Source organism: Anastrepha ludens, unplaced genomic scaffold (genome assembly GCF_028408465.1).
Source record: "Anastrepha ludens isolate Willacy unplaced genomic scaffold, idAnaLude1.1 ptg000039c, whole genome shotgun sequence".
NCBI lineage: Eukaryota > Metazoa > Arthropoda > Insecta > Diptera > Tephritidae > Anastrepha > Anastrepha ludens.
In genome coordinates, this window is record NW_026530049.1 from 100,001 (window position 1) to 108,427 (window position 8,427).

The 8,427-nt window shown below is 42.4% G+C and overlaps 2 non-coding genes and 1 pseudogene across 2 annotated transcripts in view; all 3 read left to right on the forward strand.

The window, feature by feature from the left end:
* Window positions 1-542, forward strand: part of LOC128871067 (small subunit ribosomal RNA) — a 1,991-nt gene extending 1,449 nt beyond the window's left edge. The window contains exon 1 of the ribosomal RNA XR_008455706.1: window positions 1-542. This exon is cut by the window's left edge and continues 1,449 nt beyond it. This is a non-coding gene — a ribosomal RNA (small subunit ribosomal RNA).
* A 574-nt stretch (window positions 543-1,116) lies between these two features.
* LOC128871062 (5.8S ribosomal RNA) lies at window positions 1,117-1,297 on the forward strand. The gene has a single exon (XR_008455701.1). It is a non-coding gene; the product is annotated as a 5.8S ribosomal RNA (ribosomal RNA).
* A 438-nt stretch (window positions 1,298-1,735) lies between these two features.
* Window positions 1,736-4,509, forward strand: LOC128871075 (large subunit ribosomal RNA; annotated as a pseudogene).
* The last annotated feature ends 3,918 nt before the right edge of the window (window positions 4,510-8,427 follow it).

An 8,427-nucleotide genomic window follows, 5' to 3' on the forward strand; every position in this document is an offset into this window, starting at 1 on the left:
GATGTTGAAACTTATATAGCCTTCTTTCATGCGTACATCTTGAATGTACAAGTGTTTGAATGTGTTTATATAAGTGGAGTCGTACCTGTTGGTTTGTCCCATTATAAGGACACTAGCTTCTTAAATGGACAAATTGCGTCTAGCAGTAACGAGATTGAGCAATAACAGGTCTGTGATGCCCTTAGATGTCCTGGGCTGCACGCGCGCTACAATGAAAGTATCAACGTGTATTTCCTAGACCGAGAGGTCCGGGTAAACCGCTGAACCACTTTCATGCTTGGGATTGTGAACTGAAACTGTTCACATGAACTTGGAATTCCCAGTAAGTGCGAGTTATTAACTCGCATTGATTAAGTCCCTGCCCTTTGTACACACCGCCCGTCGCTACTACCGATTGAATTATTTAGTGAGGTCTCCGGACGTGATCACTGTGACGCCTCGTGTGTCACGGTTGTTTCGCAAAAGTTGACCGAACTTGATTATTTAGAGGAAGTAAAAGTCGTAACAAGGTTTCCGTAGGTGAACCTGCGGAAGGATCATTATTGTGTTCCATATCCGTAAGAAAAACAAACAATGCCAAAACAAATAAAAACAAAAACAAACAAAAGAAAAAAAAAAAAAAAGAAAAAAAAGAAAAATTTATAATTATTTTGAATCCATATTCTTTTTATTCTTTTTCATTCAATTTGTTATCCATCAATTATATCATATTAAATATAATATGATGGTACATTTTGTAATGTTTTTTCTTATTTTTTCTTTTAAAAACCTTTAAACATGAAAATAGAAAGTTGTACTTATTATTCATTTGATTGAATGATAAGTTAATTTGTTCACAATAACAAAAGTGGTATATATTTATTATTATATTTATATATAAATAAAATGATTAAAAAAATACAAAATAATCAAACATAATAAATACCACCACTGTATTATTGTTGAACTAAGACATTCGCAACTTAATAAAAATGTTTAGAGTTAAATATATTTGATATATATTATTGAAAGAAAATCAATTTATATTTTATTATTATTATTATTTAATTTTACTCTTTCAATTAATATATGCAAAAAAAAATTGACATTTGTTATAAATAAAAATAAATAAAAAAATACTCTAAGCGGTGGATCACTTGGCTCATGGGTCGATGAAGAACGCAGCAAACTGTGCGTCATCGTGTGAACTGCAGGACACATGAACATCGACATTTTGAACGCATATCGCAGTCCATGCTGTTATGTACATTAAATTAAATTTTAAAGTACTGCTTGGACTACATATGGTTGAGGGTTGTAAGACTATGCTAAATAAGTTGCTTATTCTTTTATAAAAATAATTGAATTTAAGCAAATGTGTATATTATTGGATTTTAAATAATTCATAATATTAATAGCAAAAAAATAAAGATATATAATGAATTTTTTATTTATTAATATATTCTTAAAAAAAAAAAATCCTCTCAAATAAAATGAAATAAAAAAAATTTTGAATCTAAGTATTCTCTTTAAAAAATTTTCATATTATTTATATATATATAAAATATTAATTTATATATGTAATTAAAGGAGGAATGTCTAGCATAAAAATTAATTTTTTTTATTCTAGAATTGCCTCATTTTACATAATTATTATTTATAATATATATTTATATAAAAGGAAAAAAGAAAAATAGAGATGAAAAGATGATATAATTATTTATTAAATTGTGAGAAGATAAAAAATATTTTAAAACAACCTCAACTCATATGGGATTACCCCCTGAATTTAAGCATATTAATGAGGGGAGGAAAAGAAACTAACAAGGATTTTCTTAGTAGCGGCGAGCGAAAAGAAAATAGTTCAGCACTAAGTCACTTTGTCTATATGTCAAATGTGAGATGCAGTGTATGGAATATCTTAATATCTAGTATGAGAAATTAACGATTTAAGTCCTTCTTAAATGAGGCCATTTACCCATAGAGGGTGCCAGGCCCGTATAACGTTAATGATTACTAGAAAGATATTTCCAAAGAGTCGTGTTGCTTGATAGTGCAGCACTAAGTGGGTGGTAAACTCCATCTAAAACTAAATATAACCATGAGACCGATAGTAAACAAGTACCGTGAGGGAAAGTTGAAAAGAACTCTGAATAGAGAGTTAAATAGTACGTGAAACTGCTTAGAGGTTAAGCCCGATGAACCTGAATATCCATTATGAAAAATTCATCATTAAATAATTAAAAATAATGTGCATTTTTTTCATATAAGGACATTGTAATCTATTAACATAATAAAGTATTTATCAAAAGATCATTGGTGATATTAAGTTTATTTAAATTAATTTGCTTTTTAAGCATATTAACATAGAATAAATACTAATGATTTGATAAAGTGTTGATAGATTTTATTATATATAATGCTAAAATTCATTTTTTGAATTTTACAAAAAATTTAATATCTATGATATTAATATTTATTTGTATGCATTTATATGATTAACAATGCGAAAGATTCAGGATACCTTCGGGACCCGTCTTGAAACACGGACCAAGGAGTCTAACATATGTGCAAGTCATTGAGTTATATTAAACTTAATGGCATAATTAACTTAACTTAAAAATATAATGGGATTAATTTTTAGTCTATTTTCTTAAATAGTCAATTAATTCAATCCCGGGGCGTTCCATATAGTTATGTATAATGATAATTTATTATTATTTATACCTCTAACTGGAGCGTACCTTGAGCATATATGCTGTGACCCGAAAGATGGTGAACTATACTTGATCAGGTTGAAGTCAGGGGAAACCCTGATGGAAGACCGAAACAGTTCTGACGTGCAAATCGATTGTCAGAATTGAGTATAGGGGCGAAAGACCAATCGAACCATCTAGTAGCTGGTTCCCTCCGAAGTTTCCCTCAGGATAGCTGGTGCATTTAAAAATTATATAAAATAATCTTATCTGGTAAAGCGAATGATTAGAGGCCTTAGGGTCGAAACGATTTTAACCTATTCTCAAACTTTAAATGGGTAAGAACCTCACCTTTCTTGATATGAAGGTTGAGGTTATGATATAATGTGCCCAGTGGGCCACTTTTGGTAAGCAGAACTGGCGCTGTGGGATGAACCAAACGTAATGTTACGGTGCCTAAATTAACAACTCATGCAGATACCATGAAAGGCGTTGGTTGCTTAAAACAGCAGGACGGTGGACATGGAAGTCGTAATCCGCTAAGGAGTGTGTAACAACTCACCTGCCGAAGCAACTAGCCCTTAAAATGGATGGCGCTTAAGTTGTATACCTATACATTACCGCTAAAGTAGATGATTTATAAAACAATTTCGATTGATTTATAAATTTTGAAACTTTAGTGAGTAGGAGGGTACAATAGTGTGCTTAGAAGTGTTTGGCGTAAGCCTGCATGGAGCCGCTATTGGTACAGATCTTGGTGGTAGTAGCAAATAATCGAATGAGACCTTGGAGGACTGAAGTGGAGAAGGGTTTCGTGTGAACAGTGGTTGATCACGAGTTAGTCGGTCCTAAGTTCAAGGCGAAAGCCGAAAATTTTCAAGTTTTTAATAAAAAAAAATATTAATAAAATTTATATATATATATTAAAAAATAATTAAATACTTGAATTATTTTGAACGAAAGGGAATACGGTTCCAATTCCGTAACCTGTTGAGTATCCGTTTGTTATTAAAAATGGGCCTTGTGCTCATCCTGGCAACAGGAACGACCATAAAGAAGCCGTCGAGAGATATCGGAAGAGTTTTCTTTTCTGTTTTATAGTCGTACTACCATGGAAGTCTTTCGAAGAGAGATATGGTAGATGGACTAGAAGAGCATGACATTTACTGTTGTGTCGATATTTTCTCCTCGGACCTTGAAAATTTATGGTGGGGTCACGCAAACTTCTCAACAGGCCGTACCAATATCCGCAGCTGGTCTCCAAGGTGAAGAGTCTCTAGTCGATAGAATAATGTAGGTAAGGGAAGTCGGCAAATTAGATCCGTAACTTCGGGATAAGGATTGGCTCTGAAGATTGAGATAGTCGGGCTTGATTGGGAAGCAATACCATGGTTTATGTACTCGTTCTGGGTAAATAGAGAATTACGATTCTTGTTCCCCGGATAGTAGTTACGTAGCCAATTGTGGAACTTTCTTGCTAAAATTTTTAAGGAATTATATCATTCGATATATATTCTTTTTAAATTATAACGATTATCAATTAACAATCAATTCAGAACTGGCACGGACTTGGGGAATCCGACTGTCTAATTAAAACAAAGCATTGTGATGGCCCTAACGGGTGTTGACACAATGTGATTTCTGCCCAGTGCTCTGAATGTCAAAGTGAAGAAATTCAAGTAAGCGCGGGTAAACGGCGGGAGTAACTATGACTCTCTTAAGGTAGCCAAATGCCTCGTCATCTAATTAGTGACGCGCATGAATGGATTAACGAGATTCCTACTGTCCCTATCTACTTCCCCCAGCGGTGCAGGGGTTAGAATATGCCCGAGGTAAGGTATGCCTGTCGTAAAAGGCGACTAAAATCTAGGTTTGCCAGTGCCTGAGTAGTATGGATGCTCAACTGGCAGAGTCTTCGGGTTCGATGTCTTACCGGAGACCTTAACTCGGTACCACGGGGAACAGGAGCCCTCAGAGTTCGCTCTGACCTGTTCTATGGGAACGGCCCTTCGGGGAGGTTTTCGTGGTGGCTGTGGTTGAGACCTAAAGCGCGGGTAGAGCTTTAGCTCGATGTAGTGTTGCAATTAACCGGGTGTCGGGACCCAAAGAACGGCAGAGGTATGGGTAGGCCTCGAGCCCTACCAAGGTGGTCAGTGTGTCCATGCCACACTGCCAATCGGTATCCTTAAATGCTTCGGCATTTTTGGGGCGCTGATCAACGCATTGTATTGATACGTTGTGCTTTTGAGCACCGTGGGTTCAGGCTGTCGCCAGCAGATACTCACGTTAAAAACACCAGACGATGATGTCCCTATCTACTCATTCTCATTGTGATTGTTGAGCAGTGAAGACGTGTCGTGTCGCGAGCGCATACATTTTTGTCAATTTCGTTTTGTGCTATATCCGCGAGTATTACCGCGAATCGAGTGACGCTATAGTGTAGCTGTACATGAGCTGCATAGTGATTCCGAGAATGGTGTAAAGTGAGTGCCGTTGTGTGTTTCACCGGAATTTTGGTGACGCTACGATTAGCGTGGCTGTACAGTAGCTGTACGCTGTTAAGGGCAACTGTGTTAGTGAGTGCCATTGTGCGAATACGGGAAGTGTGCCCGTTATTCGAGTGACGCCAATTGTGCGCGTGGCTGTACATAGCTGTGAACTATTAGTGGTTTTGTGAGTGCCGTTAATTTTCGGCGTGGATATAGGGAGTGCGTCGATAGTTTGGCGTGCTGTTATATTGCTATCTTCGGCAGTGATAAAAGGGGTGTTATTTTTGTGCGTGGGTACAGTGCTGCGCCAAGGTTGAATACCTTGTGCAGGTGCCGTGTTCACAGCGTGCTGCGTTTGGCCTACGGTCGAGCCCGGCGTTAGCTTCATATTGGTCGACCCGTCCCTGTGCGGGGAACGGTGTTCTGTCCGGCAGGGCATTGGTGGTGGCCTTTGCCAGACCTTTGGCTGGTGGTGTGGGCTACGTCCTCGCGGTTGCTTTGGCTTGCCGTTAGGTGTGGTTGCTGTGTGCGTGCCTGTGCGGGACTCATCCCTGTCTTGCAGTACCTTACTGTCGCCCAAGAGTGACCTGTTTTTGTTGTTGCTTGGGAGCGATATACGGCGGATTCGTCAAGCTAGTTGGTGGGGCATTGGGCGATGCCCAAATTAAGCGATATGCGGAAGAGGGCGAATACCCCTCTTCCCATCGGTTCTGTTGTACCGTCGTCGGCGATGGACGAGACAACGTCGGGGGAGGAGGAGGTTATTTTGCGGTCCCCTCCCCGTATTAGGAAGAAGACCGCTGGAGGTGCAGCAGTTCCGGTAGTAAAGGCGAGTGACGAGGGGAAGGTAGCCCCTAAGTTACCTGAAGGTAAGTCGGGGGTAAGCGGAAGCGAGGGCGCTTCCGAGGGGGAGAAAAAGGGGGGGGTGAAAAAGGTGCGTAAATCAGGGGATAAATTAGGTCCAGCCGGGAAGCGCATGGAGAAAATCCGCAGGAATTTCGGTGCTTCCCTGGAAAATTCGGGAATAAAAATTGGGGGCGAATTTATGGGGCGCTTCAAGTCCATTGTGACGGCCTTTAGTGGAGCCGTCATAGATATGGACGACGTCCCGAAAAGTGTGGCAAAAGACCTCCTGGGATACTCCTTGGAGTTCGAGGAACTGTTTGTGGAAATGGTGACGGAAATAGCCCATCTTCGTGGGCGGTTAGAAGCCACGAAGATAACTAGGGAGGGAGCACCTCAGAGGACGGCTGGAGCTGCGCTGGCTGGTGCAGCGATGATGCCGGCACCTCAGGCGCCTGCGCCTGTGTTGCCGGCGTTGCCGGTGCCCAAGCCAGTTGAGACCTGGTCGGTCGTAGTGAGGGGTAAGATCCCCACTACGTCCAAAGAGGTGATCAAAAAAGTGGTAAAGGAGGTAGGGCCTTCCATGGGGGTAAGGGTGCACGAGGTGCGCCCGTTGAAGGATGGAGGTGCGATTATTCGCACCCCATCAGTTGCTGAGAGGGATAACTTGGTGAGAAATGCCAAGTTTTCCGAGGTGGGGCTCGATGTGAGCATACGTCGGAAGCTGGGACCTAGGGTTGTGGTCCAGGGGGTTCACACGGAGATCTCCCCTGATGAATTCATGGGAGAGTTGTTCCGTTTGAACCTCAAGGAGTTCAGCCCTGGGTCTCTTGAGAAGGACGTAAGGATGGTCAGCCGTCCTTGGAAGGTCAGCCCTGATGGGGTGACGAATGTTGTCCTTGAGGGCACGGACATGCTAATGTCCGCCCTCCTGGAAGCAGGTCGTTGCTACGTTAAGTGGTTTTCCTTCCGGGTACGGCCGGACCAACTGACGCCCGGCTGCTTCCGATGTATGGGATTCGATCACAGGGTGGCAGAATGCAGGGCCAAGAAGGATGTCTGCCGAAGGTGCGGGCAAGAAGGACACAGGAGTGCGGGTTGTGGCAATGCCCCGCATTGTCGCAACTGTGCGTTTAAGGGCAAGCCAGCCGGGCATTTGATGATGTCCACTGTCTGCCCGGTGTACTGTGCGATTGTTGCCCGTGCGCTCGTTAGGCATTAATGGTTAAGCTATATCAACTGAACTGTCAGGGGGCTTATGCCGTGATGTGTGAATTGGGGGCGTGTATGTTGGAGGGGGGCTGCGGCATTGCTTTGCTCCAGGAACCATACTCCACCAATGGGGTGGTGAGAGGTCTTCCTGGGGGCTTCAGGGTCTTTACGGACCTTGGAGTCAATGCCGCAGTAGCTGTGTGTGAGCCAAGCTACTCTTGTGTAGTAGTTGACTCATCACAGTGGGGAGTATGTGTGTGTGTCGAGGGGGAATTCGGCAGAATGAATGTCGTCAGCTTGTATTGCAAGTTTGACGAGCCTCTGGAGCCCTATTTAAGGTACATAGATGCGGTGCTACTACGTGAGAGTAGCATTCCTGCCATCGTGTGTCTGGATGCGAATGCTACTTCCCCGATGTGGTTCAGCAAGGTATCCAGGCATACTTCTGGATATCAGAGCCACGATCGGGGTGAGGCTATGAGCGAATGGCTTGTGGCGAATAGCCTCCTCGTTGCAAACGAACCAAGCGAGTGGTATACGTTTGAGGGTCCTAGAGGTGTGAGTGACATTGACGTGACGCTCATGAATGAGGCAGCAGCGAGTAGGTTCGAGTGTAAATGGAGCGTTAGGGGGGGTTGGGGAATTAGTGACCATAATTTAATACAAATTATGGTTACTCCCCGTACCCCGCAGTTAGAGGGGGGGAGTCCATTGAGGCGATGGCGTACCTCGTGTACTGACTGGAACCGATATGGACATACTGTTAGGGAAGCGGTATTGGGTATACCGCTTAGTGAGTTTGAGGAATTGGGGGTTGATGAGCAAATTGCTCGTCTATCTGAATGTGTCTGGGGAGTGAATGACTTAGTGTTTAGGAAAGCTAGGGCTGTGAGAATGAAAGGTGTGAAATGGTGGACGAGTGAGTTAAATTCAAAGAGGAGGTCTGTCCGACGCTTGAGGCGGTTGTTTCAACGCGGCAGGCGGACCAATTCGGAGAATCTGTCCCAGCTCAGGTATCAATTTAGTGTAGGAATGAAAGAATATAAGAAAATGTTGGTGAGAGTGAAAGAGGAAGAGTGGAGGAGATTTGTGGGGGATAATAGGGACGACCCTTGGGGACAGGTCCTTAGGATCTGTCGGGGCCGTCGAAATGAGATGGCTAGCTCTCTTCGCGTGGGTGACACTGTGTCAACAACGTGGAGAGAGTG